The sequence below is a fragment of the Eutrema salsugineum genome, unplaced genomic scaffold (assembly GCF_000478725.1).
Source record: "Eutrema salsugineum unplaced genomic scaffold, Eutsalg1_0 scaffold_3, whole genome shotgun sequence".
NCBI classification, from domain to species: Eukaryota; Viridiplantae; Streptophyta; class Magnoliopsida; order Brassicales; family Brassicaceae; genus Eutrema; species Eutrema salsugineum.
This window is the reverse complement of record NW_006256756.1, coordinates 1,757,948-1,763,947: the sequence shown is the minus strand read 5'-3', so window position 1 is coordinate 1,763,947 and position 6,000 is coordinate 1,757,948. Positions and strand designations below refer to the sequence as shown.

General features: G+C 45.0%; 1 non-coding gene across 1 annotated transcript; it reads left to right on the top strand.

The window, feature by feature from the left end:
* Positions 1-4,504: 4,504 nt before the first annotated feature.
* Positions 4,505-4,611, top strand: LOC112085517. The gene has a single exon (XR_002898821.1). It is a non-coding gene; the product is annotated as a small nucleolar RNA R71 (small nucleolar RNA).
* The last annotated feature ends 1,389 nt before the right edge of the window (positions 4,612-6,000 follow it).

Below are 6,000 nucleotides of genomic sequence, written 5' to 3'. Positions count from 1 at the left end.
CATCATCAAGTTTCTTGCTCCAATCTTTCCTAGATGAGCTCACGGTTCTTTCCAAAATGGCTTTAATCTGTCGGTTAGAGACCTCCACTTGGCCACTAGTTTGCGGATGATAAGGGGTGGCCACCTTGTGCTTTACTCCGTGCTTTTTCAAAAGACTCTCAAGAGTCTTGTTGATAAAGTGGCTTCCCCCATCGCTAATTACTACCCTTGGGACTCCAAAACGTGGGAAGATGATACTCTTGAAGAGTTTTACCACTACCTTTGAATCGTTGGTCGGAGATGCGACCGCTTCAACCCACTTACTCACATAGTCCACCGCGACAAAGATATACTGATTTCCATATGAGCTTACAAAGGGACCCATAAAGTCAATACCCCAACAGTCGAAGACCTCTACTTCAAAGATTGGATTTTGGGGCATCTCATTTCTCTTGGATATGTTACCGTGCCGTTGACAAGCCTCACACCTTGATACAACATCTTGAGCGTCCTTGAACATAGTCGGCCACCAGAACCCGCTTTGTAAAACCTTGGCAACCGTCTTGAATGCCCCTAAGTGACCACCATACGATGAACCGTGGCATTCTTGTAACACCGGATGAATTTCTTCTTCGGCCAGACATCGCCTATAGAGATGGTCCTTGTTAAGCACGTAAAGGTACGGCTCATCCCAATGATACCTCATCACATCTCTAAAGAACTTCTTCCTCTGATAAGTAACAAGATCCGCGAACCATGGAAGGCTTCTTTCTTTGATCGTGTTGGCTTCCTCCACTTCTAGGTAAGACTTGACTAGCATAAGGGTCTCCTCCGGTAATGCATCATCAATTGGGACCTGTTCTTCAATTTTCAACCTGGAGAGGTGATCTGCGGCTCCGTTTTCAATGCCTTTCTTGTCAAGTATCTCCATATCAAACTCTTGGAGCAATAAGACCCATCTCAAAAGCCTCGGCTTAGCGTCCTTTTTAGACATTAGGTACCTCAAGGCCGCGTGATCTGTGTAAACCGTGACCTTTGATCCCACTAGATAACTCCTGAATTTGTCAAATGCAAACACAATGGCAAGCATTTCCTTCTCGGTTGTGGCATACTTTTCTTGAGCCGAGTCCAAGGTGCGGCTGGCATAGTAAATCACATGGAGCTTCTTATCTTTCTTCTGCCCCAAGACAGCTCCCACGGCATAGTCAGATGCATCAGTCATCACTTCGAATGGTAAAGACCAATCAGGGGCTTGTACAATCGGTGCATTGATCAAAGCTTCCTTGATTCTCTTAAACGCTTCTTCACACTCCTCATCAAAGATAAACTCCACTTCTTTGCACAATAACCTGGTCAAGGGCCTGGCTATCTTGGAGAAATCCTTAATGAACCGCCTATAGAACCCAGCGTGGCCAAGGAAGCTTCTTATTCCCTTTACCGAATTTGGAGCTTGTAGGTTCACCATCACCTCGATCTTAGCCTTGTCCACCTCAATACCCTTCTCTGATACCTTGTGTCCCAAGAAAATGCCATCTTGGACCATGAAATGACACTTCTCCCAGTTTAAGACTAGCCTATGCTCCTCACATCACTTTAAAACTTGAGATAGATTAGCAAGACATTTGGAGAAGGAGGAGCCGTATACGGAGAAATCATCCATAAACACCTCGACTTTCTCTTCAATTAGATCAGAGAAAATGTGCATCATACATCTTTGAAAAGTGGCCGGTGCATTACACAAACCGAATGGCATTCTTCTATAAGCATAAGTGCCGTAAGGGCAGGTGAATGTGGTTTTTCTTGATCTCGGGGGTCTATAGGTATTTGAAAGAACCCCGAGTACCCATCTAGAAAACAGAAATAAGGATGATTAGCTAACCGTTCAAGCATTTGATCAATGAATGGTAAAGGGAAATGATCTTTTCTTGATGCAGAATTCAATTTCCTATAGTCAATGCACATGCGATGGCCGGTTATAGTTCTTTGGGCTATGAGTTCATCCTTATCATTTTTCACCACCGTGATCCCACCTTTCTTGGGCACAACGTGTACAGGAGACACCCACCGAGAGTCAGAGATTGGATATATGATCCCTGCCTCAAGGAGCTTTAGTATCTCCTTCTTAACCACCTCTTTGAGGTTCGGGTTAAGGCGACGTTGGTGCTCAATAGAGGACATGGCTTGGTCCTCTAGGTGGATCCTGTGGGTGCATATATCAGGAGAGATTCCTCTAATGTCAGCCAAGGAATATCCTATAGCTCTCCTGAATTTCCTTATTTCATTAAGCAATGCACGTTTTTCATGTTCAAGCAAGCTATCGTTTATGATCACAGGAAAAGTAGAGTTCAGATCTAAGAACGCACACCTGAGCCTTGTTGGTAGAGGCTTTAGCTCAACAGGGGGTGCGTCTGCCTCATTCCAATCGGCATCAAAGTTGCATTGGCCTGGAACAGCTTCCTCGGCCTTTGCTTCATTCTCGCGCGGTTTACCATCGGCCTCGGTATGAGTTGTCACGGCCATGATATCCCGAGGTGTCTCTTCTGTTTCCGTGGATCCCTCGCTGTCTAAGATGTCGAGGCCACTCTTCCTGAGCTCCAAAAACCTCGCCTCAGCTCCAAGTTCCCTCGGTTGGTCCAAAAGACGCTTGTACACCTCGCTTTCCTCGTTCAAGTACCCGTGCTCGCTTTGTTCACGTGTCAAGACCACTTGCAATGGGTCTTCTGCGTTTAACTCTTCTAGGAGCTCATCAGCTAGCTCCTCCATCACTTCCACATAGAAGACCTGACCTCCAATAGTCGGTTTCTTCATCATTTCCTTCACGTTGAACTTCATAGTCTCGGAACCGATGTGTAGTTCAATCATTCCTCCTCTCACATCTATTATGGCTCCTGCGGTTGCTAAGAACGGTCGGCCCAAGATGATAGGGTCTAAAGGTTCTTCGTCCATCTCAAGAACTATGAAGTCTGTGGGGATTTCTATCTCTCCGATCCTCAAAGGTAGATCCTCAAGCAACCCCACCGGTAATCTAACCGATCTATCAGCTAATACAAGAGAGATCTTGGCTGGCTTGTAGCTTTTGTATCCCAATCTCTTGGCCACTGTGTAAGGCATTAAGCTCACAGAAGCTCCAAGGTCACATAAACAGTTTGAGAACTTCAGGTGACCTAAGGCACACGGCAAAGTAAAGTTGCCCGGATCAGATAGCTTCCTTGGTATAGATCTTCTTTGTATTATGGCACTGCACTCATGACTCAATATCACCATACCCTGGAGCTCCTTTGTCTTGTTGAGGATCGCGTCTTTTAGAAACTTCCCAAGCTGGGGTATAGCTAAGAAAGCATCTATAATGGGTAAGGTGAGTTGCGTGTTGTCCAAGTGTTTCTCAAAGACCGCCTTGGCTTTGTCTAGGATTTTCTTTTTGAAACGCCCTGGGAACGGTATCTTGGGTTGATAAGGTGGTGGTGGAACATAGGGCTTTTCAAGCTCGGTTGTCTTTTCCAACGCTTTTCCTTTGTCCTTGATCGGTTCCTTCTCTGAGACTTCTTCTTTATGCGCATCATCTGAGGCTGCCTCCCCCTCTAGTTGCTCATTGGCCTCAATGAGCGTTGTTTTAGGCGTTGGAGTTTGTAATTCCTTACCACTCCTCAATGTGATGGCGTTCACATACTCTTTAGGGTTCGGCTCCGGTTTACCGGGTAGAGTCGGGCCTCTTGATGATGTAGATGCTTGATTCTGCTTAAGCTCCCTGATATCTTGCTGCATTGTCGCGTGCTGGCTCTCAACCCTTTGCTGGCCATGTAACAGCTGCTGTAATATCCCACAGACGTCGTTCCCCATCCGATTCTGACCCGGTCCCTAAATCTGTTGCTGATTACCTATCGGCTGTGGATTGAACCCTGGTGGAAATTTGTGTTGCTGCGGTTGGCTGGTGAAGTTGTTACCCTGAGCTGCTTGATTCTGCTGAGTGTAGCCGTGCTGTTGCCCACTGAACTGTTTATTGGGCTGGAAGGTATTCTGAAAAGGAGCTTTTTGAGTATAGCTTTGTTGGTGTTGTTGAGCAGGGTACACTTGGTCTTGAGGGTTAGCTACATTCGGGTTTCTGTATGAGAGGTTTGGGTTACTGTTGTAGTTGTTAAACCGCTGATACCTCTGCTGATTCCCTATGTAAATCAGCTCTTCTTGAGTTAGACCATCTTCATTAACATTGTCAAAACTTGGCCCTTGCTCATCAAATTCGCCTACAAAGCGTATTGGCTTTTGAGTCGCCATTAAAACCTTGTCAAGCTTGCTCTGAAGCTCTCTTATATCCTTTTTCATACGCTGTTCATCACTGGATCCCTCTGTACGGTTTGCCCTATCAAAGTCCTCTCCATATGTGTCATTGGACATTGCTAGGTTCTCGACTAGTTCCATTGCTGCATTGATCTCTTTCCCAAGAAAATTTCCATTTGAGGCTGTATCGAGTTGGTTTCTGATCTTGGGGAGTGCACCTCGGTATAAAGTACTCAAGAGGGATGCCTCTGAGAAGCCGTGGTGTGGGCATTGGTTAGTATAGCTCCTAAACCGTTCCCAAGCCTCACTAAAGCTCTCGTTGTTGTGCTGCGTGAAACTTGAGATCTGATTCCTGAGCTTAGCCGTGCGTGATGTCGAAAAGAACTTTGATAAGAACGCCAGTTTACACTGCTCCCAGGTTTGTATAGAACCCCTCGGGAGGTTCTTTTCCCACTGGTGAGCTTTATCACCGAGGCTGAATGGGAACAAGCGTAGCTTGAAGCTGTCTTCCGAAACGCCATTGATTTTGGTTAAGTCGCAAACTCGATCAAACTGATCTAGATGTTCAAGAGGGTCTTCTCCGGCTAGACCGTGAAACTTTGAGTTCTGCACCATATTGAGCAGGGAAGCTTTAACTTCAAAGTTGTTATTCCGAACCGGTGGAGCTTGAATCCTAGCTCGGTATTGGTGCACATTAGCTCGGTCGGTCTCTCCAACAAAGACTGGAGGAGGTTGTCTCTGAGCTTGTGGCGGTGGCGGATGAACATGATGGGCTTGTTGCTCGTTTCTATTAGCTTGTTGTTGGTTTTGCTGAGCAAGCCTCTCGTTCCTTTGAGCCTGTTGTTGGTTTACATAGGCTTGTTGTTCATTTCTTCCTGCCTGCGCCTGATTAGCCTGAGCCTGGTGCTCGGCTTCTTGAGCTTGTTGCTCGATCCTTTGCTGTTCTGCCATTCCAAGTCGTTCAAAGTGCCGTTCTCTCTCGCTAGCTCGCCTCTCAATCCTGTTGATGTTATTGTCGTATGGTAAAGGCGGTTCTGTGCTACGAGACCTGGTTTTCATGCACCTGAAATCAAAACAAGAACTTGCAAAAGAATCAGTAAAACAAAAGAAAGGAAAGTCTTGATCTTAAGAACAAATAAGAGAATAATGCTCCCACAAGTTGGCAACGGCGCCAATTGATAACTAAGAGTTTTCACTCTTTATAGAGGTTATCAATACCCCTGTCCTTGTAGTACAAGGGGTTATCAATCCAAGCTTGTAGTGGAGACACTATCTATGTCATTTGTTGACTTAAGTCAAGACAGATCGATGAAGGTTTTTACTAAGCTAAGTGACAAGCAAATAAGCATAAAATTAAAGCAAATGATAAGATTTAAACAAAGCTAAGATGCAAATGACAAATAAACGATTCAGATGATTATAATGAATGATAAAGGCAGAGACTTTAGACAAGATAATCGACTCGGGTGCTTCCAAGCTAAACTAGTGGGTTAATGAATCATTTTATCAAGCGATTTCATTTAACTTTGAGCTCAAGGCATGTTAATCTTCTCATGAAAGTATTAAGCATCTAAACTGATCCTCTTTCATACCAAAATCCCTTTTGAGAAGCATGAATCAGTCAGCAATAAGATTCAGTTCAAAAATGCCATTTAAGAGAACAAACTATCACTCTCGCGATGAAAGACTCTTAAACCCTTAACCGAGTGGTTCAGACATTTCTACAAACACTTTTGATGCGAGATATGT